Source organism: Emys orbicularis, chromosome 2 (assembly GCF_028017835.1).
Source record: "Emys orbicularis isolate rEmyOrb1 chromosome 2, rEmyOrb1.hap1, whole genome shotgun sequence".
Classification (NCBI taxonomy): domain Eukaryota; kingdom Metazoa; phylum Chordata; order Testudines; family Emydidae; genus Emys; species Emys orbicularis.
The window spans coordinates 108,635,048-108,656,697 of NC_088684.1; positions in this window are offsets into that span (position 1 = coordinate 108,635,048).

A 21,650-nucleotide genomic window follows, 5' to 3' on the forward strand; every position below is an offset into this window, starting at 1 on the left:
TCACTCACAATTTGTAACAGTCAGAAATTTGAAAACAGAACCTCTTCCATTGCCAAAAGCCTTTTTTCTTTTTGTTGAAATAATTCTAAAAAATGCACTACCAAGTGAAAATATAACCAATGCATGCTAGCAGACAGGTACCAGCCAGTGCAGGCAGTCCTCTGAAAGGCCTCAACACTGATCAATGAATGAGGTTTTGTGCACACCAAGGCTTTGTTTAACATCGGTACAGGGTGCAATTAAGTCTATATTATTTCAGCCACTTTCACAAGTCCCAAGTACTTTTCCAAAACATATCAAAGTTTTTAGGACCTACCGGTACTTAGTTCAAACCAAAGTATTCTGGAACGCCACAGGAGAGGAAGGCAACTGCCTTCTCTTTCAAGTACTACAATGGCCACCATTCACCCAGTGGGCCCCATCCTCTCAAGGGCTGAAGCACAGCAAGGGCAGAATAATTTAAGAGCTGCATAATGCCTCGGCTCACCTTACCCCAACAGGGCAATCCCCTCCCTCTTTCTAAAGGTAAGCCCAGTTGGGAAACTGCTCTTGCTGCAGAGGTCCAGTGCTGCTCATCTGCATCTCGGGAGGCTCTCTTTATTACTACCTCCCACATAGCAGAGAGGAGATCCACTGACCTACCCCTTGCAGAAGAAAATACAGAGCATTTCCAGGACAGGGAAAAGTCAAGGAAAATGGGGACGTCAGGAAATTCTCATTTTTGTGGCTATCATAACATAGTGATTTGTTGCATCTTGAATAAAAAAAGGAAGAATTATCCAGTTAATAGTGTGTTATTTACTTGCATTATACACAGGGCCCTATGCAGACTATTTAAAATTAATGAGAAACAAAAAGGGTGGCCACTCCCACATACAATGAATATTTTTATGTATAGAAGGAACAGCTGAATAAAGCTGCTGTCCAAGCTGTATAAAACGGAGATAGGACTACGCTAGGGTGGTCCTCGATTTGAATTTGCATCTGATAGCAATATGAAATATTTCACACTTGACAATTTTCTCCTTCTCAACTCAGATTCCAAAACTGGAATAATATTCTTTTCAGTAAGTAATTCTTTCCCCGTTTCTTGGACTATAAATATAACAATTCAAACACCAATATTACCACAGAAAAACTAAGCATAAAAGCAGTTCAAAACTTAGCAAAAATTTAAATGCAACGGTTTATCTTGCCTTTCTAACATACAGATACTAAAAAGATATGTTGAACTTGATTTGCAGAAATGCTGAATACCTGCAAATCCAACTGAAGCAAGTGAGAATTGCAGGTGCTTCACACCCTGTAAAATCTGGCCTCTTCTGATGTAAGAACTTTCACATGAAATGCATTTTTGCTGGAGCTCCAAAAACTAAGAAGAAAAGGGGCTAATTTTGAGTATTTATAATTTTACAATGAATACTTTGTTCTCACTGTACAGATTTTAGGTCTTTTCTATTAGAGTAAGCACTTTTTTTTTAAATGTACACTGGATTCAGTTGTATTACAGTCATTTCACTGAAATAGTAACAGCTATGCAAGACATGTTTATGAGACAACACATGTTAATGACTACCTAGGGATTCCTCATTACATGAATCAGTGACACAATAGACTAACGGCTAATGGAAAAGCTTATTTAAGGATTCTTTCATATGCATATTACTGTCCTAACAATGCAGCCATTGTGGTCTGTTTTGTCAAAGGCCTAGTTGGGCAATCTTTTGTCCACAGATTCTGCATTCAGTACTCAAATTGTTGAAACAATACAGCATAATGGCTCCTTCAGAGACATAATCCATCATACTAAGGCATATATTTAGGGTTTAGCATGGACATCGGCACCCAAGAGAGAAGTACTCCATCAGAACGTGGAGCAATCTCTGCAACTGCACACAGGGAAACTCATGGAGATTCTGCAAACTACACAGCTGCAGCATCCATTACGGAGCAGCTAGAGCCCACCAATGTACCTTTACCATACTTGAAGGATAACTCAATCTACAAGTCATACCACACTGCTAAGGTAGCACAGTGATGATGTCTATGTACAACAGCAACAACAACAAAATGGCAGCCTTATCTCTATATCTAATCCATTGCAAAAGCATTATTTATTTTAAAAGTCCTGAAGTATAGTAAATTACTTTTTTTTTTTTTTTTAGTTTCACTTGCCCTGAAAGACACACATAAAGAGGATAAGAATGACTGTGTGAAGGACAAAAGTTAAACTAAAATACACAAATGCACAAAGTAACCAAACTGAAAATAATTAGAGAAAAATAGCAGTTCTACCACATGGAAACAATAATAGGCAAAATAATTCAGACAGAAGTGTAATTTTTAAGTTGATTGCAACTCTTTAAAAATCACAAATTTCACTGCATCATGCTACACTAGGAATTTATTCAAACTATGACCACACTCTATTTCTAAATCCCAAAACAAATGTTGACAATGATCTGTGCATTCTTATAGAAAAAATAATTGATCTGCTGGGGGGAGGGAAATAAGACTAATAGCTTTGAAGCATTTCACATGTGCCTCTGGAAAAAAAAACACCTTACCAAAAATAGATAACCAAAACTATGAGCTTGTCTACACATTGAATAATCCCTTATTAACTCCATGTGTGAACAAGAACTAATAAACTGTGGGGTTTGCACTAACAAATGAATTAATTGTCACATAATTTTCTAAGTCCAGATTCATAGATTCTAGGACTGGAAGGGACCTCGAGAGGTCATCGAGTCCAGTCCCCTGCCCGCATGGCAGGACCAAATACTGTCTAGACCATCCCTGATAGACATTTATCTAACCTACTCTTAAATATCTCCAGAGATGGAGATTCCACAACCTCCCTAGGCAATTTATTCCAGTGTTTAACCACCCTGACAGTTAGGAACTTTTTCCTAATGTCCAACCTAGACCTCCCTTGCTGCAGTTTAAGCCCATTGCTTCTTGTTCTATCCTCAGAGGCTAAGGTGAACAAGTTTTCTCCCTCCTCCTTATGACACCCTTTTAGATACCTGAAAACTGCTATCATGTCCCCTCTCAGTCTTCTCTTTTCCAAACTAAACAAACCCAATTCTTTCAGCCTTCCTTCATAGGTCATGTTCTCAAGACCTTTAATCATTCTTGTTGCTCTTCTCTGGACCCTTTCCAATTTCTCCACATCTTTCTTGAAATGCGGTGCCCAGAACTGGACACAATACTCCAGCTGAGGCCTAACCAGAGCAGAGTAGAGCGGAAGAATGACTTCTCGTGTCTTGCTCACAACACACCTGTTAATACATCCCAGAATCATGTTTGCTTTTTTGGCAACAGCATCACACTGTTGACTCATATTTAGCTTGTGGTCCACTATAACCCCTAGATCCCTTTCTGCCGTACTCCTTCCTAGACAGTCTCTTCCCATTCTGTATGTGTGAAACTGATTTTTTCTTCCTAAGTGGAGCACTTTGCATTTGTCTTTGTTAAACTTCATCCTGTTTAACTCAGACCATTTCTCCAATTTGTCCAGATCATTTTGAATTATGACCCTGTCCTCCAAAGCAGTTGCAATCCCTCCCAGTTTGGTATCATCCGCAAACTTAATAAGCATACTTTCTATGCCAATATCTAAGTCGTTAATGAAGATATTGAACAGAGCCGGTCCCAAAACAGACCCCTGCGGAACCCCACTCGTTATGCCTTTCCAGCAGGATTGGGAACCATTAATAACAACTCTCTGAGTACGGTTATCCAGCCAGTTATGCACCCACCTTATAGTAGCCCCATCTAAATTGTATTTGCCTAGTTTGTCGATAAGAATATCATGCGAGACCGTATCAAATGCCTTACTAAAGTCTAGGTATACCACATCCACAGCTTCTCCCTTATCCACAAGACTCGTTATCCTATCAAAGAAAGCTATCAGATTGGTTTGACATGATTTGTTCTTTACAAATCCATGCTGGCTGTTCCCTATCACCTTACCACCTTCCAAGTGTTTGCAGATGATTTCCTTAATTACTTGCTCCATTATCTTCCCTGGCACAGAAGTTAAACTAACTGGTCTGTAGTTTCCTGGGTTGTTTTTATTTCCCTTTTTATAGATGGGCACTATATTTGCCCTTTTCCAGTCTTCTGGAATCTCTCCCGTCTCCCATGATTTTCCAAATATAATAGCTAGAGGCTCAGATACCTCCTCTATTAGCTCCTTGAGTATTCTAGGATGCATTTCATCAGGCCCTGGTGACTTGCAGGCATCTAACTTTTCTAAGTGATTTTTAACTTGTTCTTTTTTTATTTTATCTGCTAAACCTACCCCCTTCCCATTAGCATTCACTATGTTAGGCATTCCTTCAGACTTCTCGGTGAAGACCGAAACAAAGAAGTCATTAAGCATCTCTGCCATTTCCAAGTTTCCTGTTACTGTTTCTCCCTCTTCACTAAGCAGTGGGCCTACCCTGTCTTTGGTCTTCCTCTTGCTTCTAATGTATTGATAAAAAGTCTTCTTGTTCCCCTTTATTCCCGTAGCTAGTTTGAGCTCATTTTGTGCCTTTGCCTTTCTAATCTTGCCCCTGCATTCCTGTGTTGTTTGCCTATATTCATCCTTTGTAATTTGTCCTAGTTTCCATTTTTTATATGACTCCTTTTTATTTTTTACATCATGCAAGATCTCGTGGTTAAGCCAAGGTGGTCTTTTGCCACATTTTCTATCTTTCCTAGCCAGCGGAATAGCTTGCTTTTGGGCCCTTAATAGTGTCCCTTTGAAAAACTGCCAACTCTCCTCAGTTGTTTTTCCCCTCAGTCTTGATTCCCATGGGACCTTACCTATCAGCTCTCTGAGCTTACCAAAATCCGCCTTCCTGAAATCCATTGTCTCTATTTTGCTGTTCTCCCTTCTACCCTTCCTTAGAATTGCAAACTCTATGATTTCATGATCACTTTCAACCCAAGCTGACTTCTACTTTCAAATTCTCAACGAGTTCCTCCCTATTTGTTAAAATCAAGTCTAGAACAGCTTCCCCCCTAGTAGCTTTTTCAACCTTCTGAAATAAAAAGTTGTCTGCAATGCAGTCCAAGAATTTGTTGGATAGTCTGTGCCCCGCTGTGTTATTTTCCCAACATATATCTGGATAGTTGAAGTCCCCCATCACCACCAAATCTTGGGCTTTGGATGATTTTGTTAGTTGTTTAAAAAAAGCCTCATCCACCTCTTCCACCTGGTTAGGTGGCCTGTAGTAGACTCCTAGCATGACATCACCCTTGTTTTTTACCCCTTTTAGCCTAACCCAGAGACTCTCAACACTTCCATCTCCTATGTCCATCTCTACCTCAGTCCAAGTGTGTACATTTTTAATATATAAGGCAACACCTCCTCCCTTTTTCCCCTGTCTATCCTTCCTGAGCAAGCTGTATCCATCCACACCAACATTCCAATCATGTGTATTATCCCACCAAGTTTCAGTGATGCCAACAATGTCATAGTTGTATTTATTTATTAGCACTTCCAGTTCTTCCTGCTTATTACCCATACTTCTCGCATTTGTATATAGGCATCTAAGATACTGGTTTGATCTTTTCTCCCAGTTTTGTCCTGACCCTCCTTTCTCTCTGCCAATATAGCCCACACTCCCTCTCGTTTCCGACCCATCTCCCAGGTCTCCATGTTCCCCACTTACCTGCGGGCTTTGCTCACCTGTCCCCTTCGAACCTAGTTTAAAGCCCTCCTCACTAGGTTAGCCAATCTGTGTCCAAATAGGGTCTTTCCCCTCCTCGAAAGGTGAACGCCATCTCTGCCTAGCAGTCCTTCCTCAAATAGCATCCCGTGGTCTAGGAAGCCAAAGCCCTCCTGGCGACACCATCTTCGCAGCCAGGCATTCACCTCCAGGATGCATCTGTCTCTGCCCGGGCCCCTACCTTTGACAGGAAGAATCGAAGAGAATACCACCTGCGCTCCAAACTCCTTCACCCATACTCCCAGAGCCCTGTAGTCACTCTTGATCCGCTCAGTGTCACACCGCGCAGTATCATTTGTGCCCACATGGATGAGTAGCATGGGGTAGTAGTCAGAGGGCTGGATAATCCTCGACAATGCCTCCGTAACGTCTCGGATACGGGCTCCCGGCAGGCAGCATACCTCCCGAGATGAAATGTTAGGGTGACAGATGGGCACCTCCGTCCCCCTCAGCAGAGAGTCTCCGACCACCACTACCCTACGTTTCCTATTCGCAGTGGTGGCAGCAGACCTCCCAGCCTTAGGGGTACGAGGCTTCTCCTCCTTTACTGTAGGGGGTGATGCCTTCTTTCCTGTATCAAGAAGAGCATAACGGTTACCTATTACCACAGCGGGAGGGTTCGGAGCAGGGGTGGAGCACTGCCTGCTTCCAGAAGTAACCAGCTGCCAGTGTCCACCCTGAGCCATCTCCTCCTCCACCAGTGGTGTATCAGCAGTCCTGTGTACTGGGACAGCTACCTCAGCTGTCTCCACATGGACACTGTCCAGGAATTGCTCATGGATTCGGATGCTTCGCAACCTAGCCACCTCCTCCTGTAGCTCTCCCACCTGCTGCCTGAGAGATTCCACCAGCAGGCACCTTTCACATTGGATGGTCCCCCCAGCCTGGATATCAGTAAGTGGAAATTGCAAGTTACAGTCTCTGCAAAACCACACCAGGATCTGGGTAGAAGCATCCATGCTCAGGCGCTCTGTCTGGCTACAGGCGCAGGTGGAGGAGACAGAAGCAGTGCTGGCACAGGTGTTGTGGGTCTTCCTAACCATCGTAAGCCTCCCTCTGTCAAACTCCCGTCTGCAGCCCCCTGTCCGCTGAAAGGGTTGTTTAAGCAAGAAGTTTTGAATGTAGTTGGTTTATAGGTTTTAAGGGGAATAAAGGGAAAACAGATAGAACCGGCAAGGGACCCTCGCCCCTTCCCACTCCCCTTCCCAACTTCCTTGCGAAACTCCCTGTTAGCAGCTCCTGTTCGCAAAAGCTCCCTGGTCGCTTGTGCGCTGCTTTATAAAGCCCTGGCCTGTATGAATGCCCCGCCCACTGATTAAGGCTCAGCCAATTACCAGAGGCTTCTAGGTTTCAAACCTTCCTTTGAAGCTCACAGCTTCCAACTGCCAGCCACAGCACACGGTCCTTCAAACAACCAACCAAACAAACAGACAGACTGACAAACACAAGCTCAGCACACAACAAGTAACCCCCAAACACAAACAAACACACACTACAGACAGTCACTTACCCCAAAAGGGTGCTGTATTGCTCCTCCTTCACCTGGAGAACTCCCTTGCGAAACTCCCTGTTAGCAGCCCCTGTTCGCAAAAAACTATCATACAATCTATGACACATACAGACTATCATACAATCTACTCAACACCCTTCCTGCACTGAATCCTAAACAAAGAATATTTCCTTTAATTTCATGCTTCCTTGCATCATCTGAAAGTGAGCCATTTGAAAAAAAAAAATACTATAAAAAAAATACATATTACCTTCCATTAAGTATCCTAAGAGGTGGACATTTTTATCAGTTTGTGGACAGTTCTTTCTTTAATAGCTAACAGTGATAATGCTTTCTAAAAGATGTTTTAAGGGGTTACATGACCAGTGTGTTAACTTGAAACAACTGTTAGCAAAAAACCTCATCCATTTAGGTAATTACATTAAACCTCCATTTTCTTTATTGAGTTACACTCAAATTTCTCTTCACAAATTCTAATTCTCTATTCAACTTTTTTCTAGTGTTTACCACCGTTAAGAGGGAGGCAATGAATTTTGGGGTGACTATAACAATAAAGGGAAGTCTGAAAGGAGGGTACTGGAATGGAACAGATGTCTAGAGCCAGACAAAGATGTCCCCCTCAAAGGATAAGGCCAAGGGTCTTTTTTAGATACGGGAATAGGAATTTGGTGGTTAGGAAGAATGTGTGGAATTGGGTAGATAGAGTTAGACGTTGAAAATAGGAAACTAGCAATCAGAAAAAAGGAAGGATGTTGTAAAGAGGAAGGGAGAAGACATGAATTGGATTGGTCAGAAGGAGAAAGATGAAGAGCAAATTTTTCAAAGTTTCTCATCACCAAAAAGGGTTGTTTTGGATTTTTTGAATAACCAGGGTTTATAAAAAGCCCCCAGACCTCCAATTTAGCTAATCCAATGTCTGTTTCCTTGGAAAGAAAAACAGATAGCCTCTTTCAGCATGCAAGAGTTGTTGGGACTCTTGTCAGTTTCAACTAAGGGTATGTCTACACTACCCACTGGATCGGTGGGCAGCGATTGATCCAGCAGGGGTCGATTTATCGCGTGTAGACTAGATGTGATAAATCGACCCCCGAGCGCTCTCCCGTCGACTCCTGTACTCCACCGCCGCAAGAGGTGCAGGCAGAGTCGACGGGGGAGCGGCAGCTGTCGACTCACCGCAGTGAAGACACCGCATGAGTAGGTCTAAGTAATTCGACTTCAGCTATATTATTCATTAGATCGATCCCTCCCCTCCCCCCCAGTGTAGACCAGGCCTAAGGCTACAAGTTAATCACCTACAAATTTAGACTTTTTAAAGTCTAAACAAAACACCCTGAAATCTCTGGTGGTTTAAACTATAAAAAGTTAAAATAAAGCTTTAAAAAAGAGACATTTAAAAAGTTCTAAAATTTCTTACATTTTTCTTTGCTTTAAAATAAGCTCTCTTACGGTGAACATCTGCATTTCTCCAATATATTACGTTTGTGTCTCATACTTTTAAAACTCATAAATAAAAAAGAAATACTACACAAATACTATTTTGTTTGTTTTTGTTTTCTGGAAGAAGGGATATTTTCATGATGCAAATATGAAAAATATAAGTTCCAGTCCTAAACCAGTGACCAGGCCAGATGTACAGAGTTATCTGCTTCATCTCTCATGGATTATGCAACAGCTTAAAGACTGATATTGCTCTATGTGTGTGTGTGTGGGTGTGGGTGTGGGTGTGTGTGTGTGTGTCCTATTAAATGCACACATACAAAAAAATCAATCATTCCATATTAAGACTGTGCAGTTAAAATTACAAAGTCAAGAATTTCAGAAGTTAATATTGCCTCACTGAACATCATATATGCTTTTATATACATTTAACAAATCATATTTTATTCTACGTACTGAAATAAAAATAGAATAGCCTGCAGTAATGAAGCCACATAATTATGCTGTGACAACTTTAACTAGGTGCATTACCCAACACTGTGATTGTAACTATGCATTTAATGTTGTATCAACAGCTTTCTGCATTTAGATTTCCTAGGGTTTCTTTTGTTTTTTTTTTAAAAAGGAGGGGGAGAAATAAAATTAAGCTTATAAACTCCTTAAACCTGAGCTATTGAGCTGGCAGAGCTCACAGCACTCATAAGCTCCTTAAACTGGAGTTATTGGACTGGTGGAGGTTACACACCATCATGGTGTCTTTAATAAAAATGGGGCAACCCTGAAAATGCAGAGAATGCAGCACTCAGGACAGTAAGAGAATGATTTCCTAATGAAAAAGCTAAGGCCCAGATTCACCAAGGCACTGAGGCACATGGTTAACTATAACTTCAATGGGATTTAAGCATGTGTTTTTTCTGAATCAAGGCCACACAAAATACTGGGCTGCAGAAGTGAAGCTCATTGCTTCACTTGTAACTTTGCTACTCAAGAAGGTTTGACCCAACAAAAGAATGCTGCAAGTGCATCCACAGAACTATTTTGTTCAAGAATCCTGGTGCTCAAAATTTTGCTATTCCTTTTGAAAATGTACAGCTATTTTCTAATATATACACACATCAAAGAATTCATTTAATCACACCTGGGTCAGACACAAGAAATAATTTACAAAGATTTGTCAGGATTAACCTTTTGATAAGACATAAATTTGTCTAGATTTAAGGCACTTGAAAAAGGTGCAAAGGTCCATTTGTGTTAAACAAATGCTGTATCAGCAGTTTGATGGCAGCAAATATACTGACACTGATAAAAACTACTACTCTAGTGGACTTAAACTTCAGTGTAATAAAACATAGATTTGGCATTTCAGCATGGCAAGATATGATTCATAACCAGCTATCATTCTTATTTAGACCTAGAAATGTCAAGCTCTGTAATTAACAGTAGGTACTTGCAGGTTCACACATTCAGGGTGTAATGATAATGTGAATTCTGCCTCACTCAGTAATTACAGTTATTTGCAAACATATGTTTTTAAAATACCTTTACAGTCGCACAATTTTTAACACTGTAAGATAGACTGCATCAAATGTCACTGATTTTAGAACAGTGTGATTAGAGTTTGTAATGTAAATCAAGATAACTGAGAAACAAACATTTTACTTAAATTTGGAATAAAAATAAAAACCGTAATCTGTTTCATGATTAACTGTAATATCAGTAATAATTAAGTACTCTGGCCAAGACTTTACAAACAATTTGTATTCTTCCTCAAAAGAAACAAAAACAAAAAAAAATGCAACCTAATTTTGATTTTTTTTTTATATCCTATATGTTTACAGTGCTTTCTTCATTTTAACAAATTAAGCACTTATTTTTTGGTAAGCCATATATGTTTAGATATTGATTACACTAGATACTCCTACAGAAATTCTATTTGAAGACCACACAAAAGCACATTCTTCTGCTGGAGCCAACCACATGTGTAATATAGTGCCAGGAAATTTCATTGTAAACAGGATCATCCAACCAACCAAGGGCTACATTGACACTTTGCCAGGAGCCCAAAGACCATATCTAATAAGTATAAATGCACTCATTGTCATTTTTAATACAGAGAAAGAGTCCCCATAAAGAAATTACAGGCCTCAGCAGATATGCTGCTCTAATTAAGATGGAACCTGTAATCATCCCAGGCTGCACCTTCATACTGGAGATGAGAGCAACAGTGGACTCCTTTATAGAACCTCATGCACTTTTATTACATCTGTGTGCAGCATTTTGGCTATCACTGCCATAGGTAATGTTAGGAAGAAGACCTTCAGGAGTAGTCCTCTGATTTGACACATACTCAATTTGTTAAACATGAATATTTTTAGTAAAATTAAGATCTAAAAATTTCATACTGAATCACAGCAGAACCAACAACATATTGTGAAGACCAATAAGTCTAAAAATACTATAAACCATCTTGTGTTTTGATTTGTGTGCACTTTTCTCTCTCTGTTACTTGTCTACTCCATTCTAGGAAGTAGAGAGGGTATCAGAATCTACATTAGGCTGTTTGTATAATCTCCATGATCACCGGAACATCATCAATAGAATTAATTGCTTGGGCAATGCACATATTAATATGTTAGCCATGATTCAGCACTATATTTGAGGCCCCAATTCAACAAAGCATCCCTATTCAGGGCAGTGCTTAAGCATTAGACTAGATGATCATGATAGTCCCTTCTGACCTGAAAGTCTATGAGTTTATGTGCATTGTCCTGAATTAGGGTTGCCAACTGTCTAATGCACAAACCCAAACACCCTTGTCCTGCCCCATGTCCCGCCCCTTCCCCAACTCTTCTCCAAGCCCCACCCCCTCTCACTCCAGCCCCTCTCCCTCCATCGCTCGCTCTCCCCCACCCTCACTCACTTTCACCAAGCTGGGACAGGAGTTCAGAGTGTGGGAGGGGGCACCGGGCTGAGCCTGGGGCAGGTTGTTGGGGTGCGGGTTCAGGCTCCAGCCGGGCGGTGCTTACCTCTGTGCAATATATGAGTCCAAAAACCACTGGCTAGTATTGCAAGTAACAATACTTACTAAGATACCATAGTGATACATGTACTATAAAACTTGAATAGAATACCAGTCAGGTAACCATGCCATCATTATCAGAGCCATAGAGAGACTTCTGGTTTGAGCTTTTTCGGAAGTGCACCAGCTGGATCACATTTCTAAAAAGCAATTTCCTACCCTGGACTTTCAGCTTAACTGGGTAGAGAATTGAAGCCACACCCCTTCTAATGAAGAATTTCTTATAAAATGTTCAGTTGACATCCTCATAGGACTCAGACTAGAAAATGTTGTTCTCCCAACTGTCTCTCTTAGTAAGCACAACGTTTCAACATATGGTCACAAAATCTTTGGATTCTAAAAGGCTATTAACAATAGAACATCTATGATTTTCAATATTTTAACATTCACTTAACAAGTAACAAGTTCACTATGAAGGCTAATATTTTTGCAGAATCACACTCCAGCAATCTCACATTGTTGGATTGGCTCTTGTTCTTCAAACAGTTGATCCTACCTACCAGTGCTAAGAACCTTTCATATATTGCTCAAGATTTTCCTTTCACTTTCAGCACCACTCCAATGGTCCAATATGCAGAGGTTTCTATACAGCTATCAAGAGCTGTCAACTTCTCAGAAACCCCCTCCTTTACAGGATCACTTCTACAGAGGAAAGGGTAGCTTGTTGCAATGCAATCCATCATCTCTCCAATGAAAATTTTGAACACATCCATTGCCTTTGCAAAGGCCTGCAACGTGGAGATATTAGTCTTGGAGTATACAAGTTATGCTGGGAGCTGAGCATTAGGGCTGAGAAGTAGCATGAAGTTATGATCTATTCTTCAATTTCAACATTGTCAAAGAAAAACAGTAAAACAAATATAGCTAAACTATTCTTTTAAAATGTCAACCACAACATGGAAAGGTTTTTCCAAGCTTCCTACACCATTGACTAAGAAACTATGTCAAGAGCTGTCAGGAGACATGCTTTGCTCCACTAGCAGACAGGTTCTGCCCCCCACCTATCCCCCCCTTTTCCCCCCCTCCAATTTACTGGAACAGATGGATGAATACAAAAAAAAAAAAAAAAAACCACAAATGAATGAAATACCTGTTTGGATGAGCTCTGATACCCAATATATTTTATTATGAACAAGCCTAACTTTGCTGTTCACTGTAAATAAACAATACATATTATGAAAAAACAGGTATCTGCATACTGCAGTGTTGACATCATATTGAACACCACATTGCAGATTATTTTTTACCAATTATTAAACAAACAAACAAGATTTTAAGAAGTCATGGATAGTGGATTAGAAAATATACTTTGTTCATTTATGTTGACAAATTTAAGTTTAGTTATATGTGCTTCTTAGTCAATGCACTGTAGTATATTAATATCAAATAAATGAAAACTTAATGTGAAACCTCACTAGTTTTCTGTTAATAATATTTGCTGAGAAATGGGGAAAGGCCACCAATGTTTTTGTGGGACTGCAGATTAACGAAGTGAAAATTAGTGAGCTTCTACTACAATATGACAAAATTCAACACTAGTTTCTCAAAGGATGAAAATCAAACAGAAAATGTATTATACAATACATATTTTTAAAATGCCATGTAAACATAGCTAAGTTTATTTCAATGCAACCCAGAATACATACTGCTTATGTAGCTAAATTTTAAACCAGTCATGTTTTTATTTCCAGAACTCAAGTATATGCTATATTACTGGAAAACACCTCATGTTTGGCCACATGAAGGCTGCTCATACGGTGATCTGCTGGATTTGACACAGAGCGTTATTCAAATCACCAGCAGCAGCCTCTTGCATTGCTTTCTCCTAAATCAAAGTAAAACAGAGGCAGGTATCAGATCCCATATTTACACACATGCACACTCAAGCTGTCTATTGCACACTTCTCTCTAAGTACTGTAATCCTTCACTTCCCCAAGCCTGCTTTATTATTTAAGAAGTGAAAACAGGACAATTAAAATATGATCATTGTAGAGTTACTGTGTTCACACACTAAGCACACGTCTTCACTGGCAACGTTAAAGCGCTGCCGCAGCAGCACTTTAACGTGGCTTGTGTAGTCGCGCCTCCCACCTCCACGAAGTGCGGGTCTCCCAGTGCTGGTGCACTGACTACACTGGCACAGTACAGCCCTGAAACTTGCAGCACTCAGGGGAGTGTTTTTTCACACCCATGCATGAGAACATTGCAGCGCTGTAAAGTGCCAGTGTAGACAAGCCCTTCTTTTAATACACTTTTGCTGAATGTACTGTGAGAAATATCCCGTTTTAACAAATATATTAATATATGTTGTATACATTGGAGTTTGCAGAAGTGTCTTTGGATTTACTAGCTTCTCAAATAAATGTTTTTAAAGGACTAGAAATAAATAGGCACCAAAAATTTTGGCTCAATAAAATTATCAATAAGTGAATTATCACACTCTGCATGCACCAAATATGTATCTTTGTCTGCCCTTTTTTCCTGCTTATCTACCCCATTCGGAATGTTAAACCTCTGTGCTACTTAAATGAAAGTAATTAATTATACAAACAGAAAGAGAAAGGTTTACAGTCATATAATTCCTTTCTTCTTTAAGCTAAACTGTTGAAAACATAACTGAACATCTGTTAGGAATTTCAGAATCCTAAAACCAGTCCTTTATACACTTTCAAAATTACATTAAAACAATGTAGAGCATTTTGATCTTAATAAAATTATGTTACTGTATCTGAATTTTTAGGTAAAATTTTAAAAAGTCTCTGGAAGAACATCATCAATCCAAGGGGAAAAGCAAATTCAGAAAGACACTGCTCATTTGTTCTGTGGTTTTTCAATTATTTTGCTAACCAACTATAATTGCAAATGAATAAAAAGCTAAATAGCAAACAGAACTCAAGTAAATAAAACATATCCTAATTGAGAGCTATTCTGCAGCCCTTCTATGAACAGAAAAACCCATTTGAACCAATGGGAGTTCAATTCATGGAGCCACTGCACTAGAGAGAGAGAGAGAGGGAGACTGACTAGCAAGTGTCTCATTAAATGAGGAGATGGTCAATATTGTTAAGCCTTAAAATAAACTTCCCCGACAGTTGTTAGATACTTGGGCTGTTACAGTGAAGATTGCAGCGGTGTTTTTTTTAAATGATGATAGCTGTCTCACTACTGTAAATATTTAACTAAATCCCAAGTTATTTTGAGACACATTGTAAAGATCCACAAATGCATTTGTGGTAATGCAAGAACTACAATATGGAGCAGATGTCAAGATAAGTTAACTTTATGGCCTAAACTTTCTAGTGCCTAAATTCTAAAACAAGAGAAGCAATCACTGACTTACCAGCTTTCCATTATCATGTAAACAGATGTACAGAATAGGCTGATGGGCCCTGTATGTTTGTACATGCCCTTCAAGGAAGCAAGATTCTAGCATCTCTCCAAGCAGTATTTGTCAGGACTCTGGTTGCCTTCCTAAGGTTAATCTTTTGCAAGGCTCTCACTTCTCAGTTTTGAAATCCTGGAGTTGGAAGGAAGGATTGGAGCTTATTGGATTCCCTAGCTGCCTTTGAAATCCAGGTAGCAGCAATGACAAAGCATGCTTTTTCCTCATTCGCTCTTGACAAGAAGGTTGCAATCTTTCCTTCTTTTGGAGGCTCACCTCATTACATTTACCCGTGCCTTGGTCAGCTTGAGGTTAGGTTATTGTAATACATGTTCTATATGTAACTGCACCTGAAGACCACTCACAAACTTCAACTGATGCAGAATGTGGCATCCTATCTATTTAGCTGGTGTATTTTGCAAAGAATTGATGACCTGGGAAACCATCTTTCTGCTTGTGTGATATGGATATTTGAAATCAGCTTAGGATTTTGAACTAACAGACCATTGATTTAAATGCAAGGGAGCTTTCAGCAGGATATTTTCAATGAAGGCTCTTGATTCTTGAACTGACTTTCCCACTCTTGTTCAAAGCCAGAGTCTCTTGTCCTTCAAGACTAGGAGCCTGGGTAATAAACAAGAGGAATTGGAATTGCTCATTTACTAGCATCTTTATTAAATCTAGCTAGTATTACTGAAACCTGGTGGGATGATTCTGGAATGTTAAAATAAATGGTTATAACCTATTTAGGAAGAATGAAGAGGGCAAAAGGGCAGGGGAGTGGCACTCTATGCCAAAAACGGCATTACATGTTTCCGAGTCACTGCTAACACCGAAGACAATGATCTTGAATGCTTATGAATCAATATCCTAACAGATAAATCACAAGATGGGGTACTAGTTGGTGGTCAGCTACAGACCATCTAATCACACGAGGAAACAGGATGACTTCTTTCTTTCACACCTTTTGACGTATAGGGAAAAAAGTTGCACACTCATAGGGGACGTCCATTTGAGTGACATATGCTGGAGGTCTCGTGCTGCCAGTACTAAAACATTCTTGGAATTTCTAAACCTAATTGATCACAATTTCCTAATTCAAAAAATGTTGCAAGTAAAACTGGGGAATTCTATATTAGATGTTGTCCTAACAGACAAAGAAGAATTGATCACAGAACTAAAAATTAACAGTAGCTTAGGCACAGGTGATCATGACTTCATCACATTTTTTTAACGTGCAAGCAAAATAAAGTCGCGACCAGAAATATATATACTTGGTACTTTAATAGGGCCAATTTCATAAAGCGGAAAACAATTATGAGCCAAATCAGCGGTGAGAAAGAATTTAATCAGAAAAATGTGAATGATAATTGGGAATCATGTAAGAACACCTTACTAGATGCTCAAAAACTGAGAAAGAAGGCTGTACTGGTTTAAAAAAAAAATAACCTAGTTTAGAGCATCTTTACAAATTAAAAATAATACTGTAGAACAAATGGAGAAAGGGGAAATTGATATTAATTAATATAAGTGTACTAAAGTTAGACATTTTTAAATCAGCAGATCCAAATAAGTTGCATCCAAGAGTTTTACAAGAGCTGCCCAAGGAGCTCGCTAGGCCATTGATTTTCAGTAACTCTTAGAGCACTAAAGAAGTTCAAGAAGATTGGAAGAAAGCTAATGTGCCAATTTTTAAAATAGGTAAATTGGATGACCTGGATAATTATAGGCTTGTCAGCCTCACACTGATCCCAGGACTCGATTAATGAAGAACTAAAGGGTACTGTAATTATTGCAAATCAACATGGGTTAATGGAAGATAGATCCTGTCAAATTAATTTGATTTTTTTTTATCAGATTACAAGTTTGATTGATAAAGGTAATAGTATTGTCATAATAGACCTCTGTAAGGCATTTGAATTTGTACCGCATGACATTTTGATTAAAAAACTAGAACTATATAAAATTAACATAGCACACATTAAACGAATTAAAAACTAGCTAACTGATAGGTCTCAAAATGTAACTAAACTGGGAATCGTTATCAAGCGGGTCTGTTTCCAATGGGATCCCGCAGGGATCAATTCTTGGTCCTATGCTATTTAACATCTTTATCAATGACCTGAAAGAAAACCTAAAATCATCACTGATAAAGTCTGCAGATGACACAAAAATTGGGGGAGCAGTAAATAATGTGGGGGACAGGTCACTGATTCAAAGGGATCTAGGTTGCTAGGTAAAGTGGGTGCAAGCAAACAATGTATGTTCTAATATAGCTAAATGTAAACGTAAGCATCTAAGAACAAAGATTACTTGCTGGATAAGGGACGCTATCTTGGGAAGGAGCGACTCTGAAAAAAATATTTGGTTGTGGTGCATGATCAGATGAACATGAGCTCCCAGCATGACAGTGTGGCAAAAAGAGCTAATGTGATCCTGGGATGGATAAACAGGGGAATCTCAAGTAGGAGTGGAGAGGTTATTTTACCACTGCTGGAACACCATGTCCAATTCTGGTGCCCACAATTCAAGAAGAATATTGATAAATTGGAGACAGTTCAGAGAAGAGACACAAGAATGATTAAAGGATTCGAAAAAATGCCTTATAGTGATAGACTCAAGGAGATCAATACATTTAGCTAAACAAAGAGAAGGTCAAGTGGTGACTTGATTACAGTCTATAAGTACCTACAGGGGGAACAAATACTTAATAATTGGCTCAAATCTAACAGAGAAAGGTATAACACAATCCAATGGCTGGAAGTTGAAGCTAGATAAATTCAGACTGCAAATAAGGTATACATTTTTAACAGTGACAGAAATGAACCATTGGAACAATTTACCCACGGTAATGGTAGATTCTCCATCACTGACAATTTTTAAATCAAGATTGCATGTTTTTCTAAAAGATATGTTCTAGGAATTATTTTGAAGAAGTTCTATGGCCTGTGATATACAGGAGGTCAGACTAGATGACCATAATAGTCCCTCCTGGCCTTCAAGCTTTCAAGAAGAGAGTGAGTTGAAATGGTGTAGAAGTGTGCGAAGGTAGGTACTACTTATGCGGTAGGGCAAGTGAGACTACATTATGAATGTAATTCAGTTAAAAATTTTTGTAATTGTTCTTATGTTGTTTATGCTCCTAGAGTCTACAATCAGAACATTTTGTAAATAAATGTTGTTTTGTCAAGCAAAACTATTGCAACACATCCTCAATTCACTTCAGAATTATTCTACACCTCTACCCCGATATAACGCGACCCGATATAACATGAATTCGGATATAACACGGTAAAGCAGCACTCCGGGGGGCGGGGCTGCGTGCTCCGGCAGATCAAAGCAAGTTCGATATAACGCTGTTTCACCTATAACGCGGTAACGTTTTTTGGCTCCCGAGGACCGCGTTATATCGGGGTAGAGGTGTACTTTTAAATGTCACAGGAGAAAATCAGTTACATTTGCTCCAGAAATCTCAGACGTTTAATGAATTGTTTGTTACCATTCAGATACTGGCAGGTACCAAAGAGGTCAGTGGATAATTAAGATGTCAAGCTACTGACTATTACTTCGCTTTTCCTGCTACATGTCATTTTCATGGGATATCGTTAATATTCAAGTATAGCATTAGAACTGGTAAGATAAAAAGCAGTATCACAACAAACTCATGTCTACATTAGTTCTTCTAGAATGTTACATCCTCTAATGCAGTGGTCCCCAAACTTTTCAGGGTTGCACCCCCCTTACCCTGGTCTGTGCCTCCCCCACAACTGGGGCTGGAGTGGGGTTGTGGCCAGGGCCGGCTCCAGGCACCAGCAAAGCAAGCACGTGCCTGGGGCGGCACATGCTAAGGGGCGGCATTTTGTCCATTCTTGGGGCGACAGAGTCCGGGCAGCTTTTTTTTTTTTGCGCTTCGGCAGTTCGGGCGGCGGCAGTCCGAGCGGGGTTTTGGTTTTTTTGGTTTTTTTGCTTAGGGCGGCAAAAATGGTAGAGCCGGCCCTGGCTGTGGCTCGGAGAGGTGGGGTGGGGGAGACATGGACAGGAGTAAGGGGGCCAAGGCTGGCGCTGGCAGCTGGGGCCCTGGGTACAGGGCCGGGGCCAGGAGTGGAACTGGGTGGCGTTCCCTCCCTGCCCCGCATGGGGGCAGGCCCAGGCCCCAGCTGCGTCCCCCTAAAATTACTCCACGCCCCACAGTTTGGGGACCTCTACTCTACTGCACTATAGTAGTAGTTTTAACTAAGATTACGGAGTGGCAATAACCATGCCATAGTTATGACCAAGACTTGCTTTCCAATATAGCCACTATTTGAATGTTTCTCCAGAGGCAGAGATGGTTGTGGTTGCTTAGCTACTTTAATTTTGAGTGTATATACTTCCAAATGTTTGGCTGTCTGTTAAATTTAACCTTAATTCTATATTACCTGATTTTTTTTTGCTGTGGGCATGGTTTTTTGTTAAGGTAACACAAATGTTCTAATAAGATTTTTAAAACTTAAAGCAATTATAGGTATTTTCAGCCTTGATTCCAGTTTAAACCAAATATTCCTGCTTGGTTTTTCTCTTAGTACAGTATACTCTCTTGAAAGCTTTACCTTCCTTGCAAGCTAACTTTTTCAATGTTTTCTTTTGTATTAACTGAATAGTAACAAAAATCATGGTTGTATACTGACTTCCCAGGTTGAATGTGGGTTTTAATAGACGTAATATTTCTTCATTGCAAGTCAGTGCCCGATTTGTTACCTACTCATTGACTCAACTATGACATCTTATGAGTGGTGTATTAAACTAATTAGCATTAACTTGGCAGAAGAACCAGACATAATTTAGGGACAGAGTTTCACTTAAATATAGCTGGCTTTCTACAAGTTCTCCTAAAGAGAGAGATTCAGAGACGTGAAGCATTAAACAGAACATCATTTTCAGTAAACATTGTCATTTGCCTGGCATTTTTGTACTGTTTCCTTCCTAAGAGAATTTCAGGGTTTTACTCCCATAAGACCTCTTACTCAGGGGAAAATTGCCTTGCAAAACTTTCATTGATTTTAAGTTTCACAAAATAGTGGAGCAGGAATCAGGAAGTTTTCCCTATGCAAGAACTGCAGCATGCATTTTTGGTAATAATTTTAACAGCAGCCATTATCCATATGAATTTTTTATTTTTTTTTTAAGAAAAACTAAATAATTAGCTATTAGGCTTATCCACCTACCTCCTCTGCCAGGTCCATAATTACTGATAAACTGAAAGTGGAGAGCTAGACACCAGTGAGGAAGTTCAGACACCCAACTCCTCACCATCAATGTTCTCAATGTGCTGTTTTTTTAAGATCAAAAAGGAAGAGTATTAAGTCAAACTTCAGTGAAACAGATACATCAAATACTTTACGTGCATAATAGATATGCTAACTGTAAATGAGAACATTCAAACTTTATTTAGAGACAGAGGACCTAATTCAATACAGAGATGCACAAAATACCCACATAGCTCTTGAAAGCAAACTACTTCCAAGCATGTTTCCTGACAAGTAACTACTTTGTCCCATTCACCACAGAGTTACCCCAATATCTATTATTAAGAAAAGAGTGTTCTTGCCTATGTGAACAGCAGGGTGGATATAAGTTATTTTTAAAAAAAATAGATTTTTTATTTAAATTTTATTATTTAAATTACATACAGGGGTTTTTTTTTAAGTAGACTTATTTAAAATTAAATTTGAAATTGAACGCCTATGTTAAGACAAACTTATCTCTTAAAATCATTTAAATTAAATTTAAAAAAATATTAAGCAGTACTTGTTTGATGCCAAGTTTTAAAGAAAGTCAAACCACTGACATCACTGGTTAAACACCTGGAACTAGAGAGTTTGTTGAAGTGCTAAACAAGTTTTTGACATCAGTGGTCTCTTATGCAGGTACAGAGAGAATATTTTCTTCAGCATATTCAACGAGTTTAGTTCAATTACTAGTTCATTCAAATTAAGAAACCAGTTGGGAGCTGAAAAAACAAAAGTTTTTTTTTCCCCCCTTTTCCAATCTATGAATGAAAACTAGGTCTGAGGATGAGATGAACTAGTTCTAAAATTCTTCAGACATGGTGACCAGAACCAATCCATTCAATACAGTAAATACAGATAGTACTTCCTTTGTTTAGTAAATCAGTTAGTTTTAAATACAAAACATATTTGATCAACTTTTTTTCCTTATGTATCCAGTACTTTTAAGGTAGGATTATTTAATACAAAAAATTAAATACCATTTTTGTGCATTTTAATTTAATTTTCATCCAAAGAGAGCTTTTTAATCACAAGTTAAAAAAAAATCAATCCTCATCTAGTAAATAAGAAATGCATGATTCATCAATTTCTAACGATAAAAAAAGTAAAAATTAAAGATCTGAATATAAATTAAACTATATAATTGCTTAAAATGTGTATAAATATACTCCTGGTTAGCAAAAAAAAAAAAAAAAAAAAAGCACCAAATTAGTGTAAAGGCTATATTTAGTTGCAAATCGAAAGGTT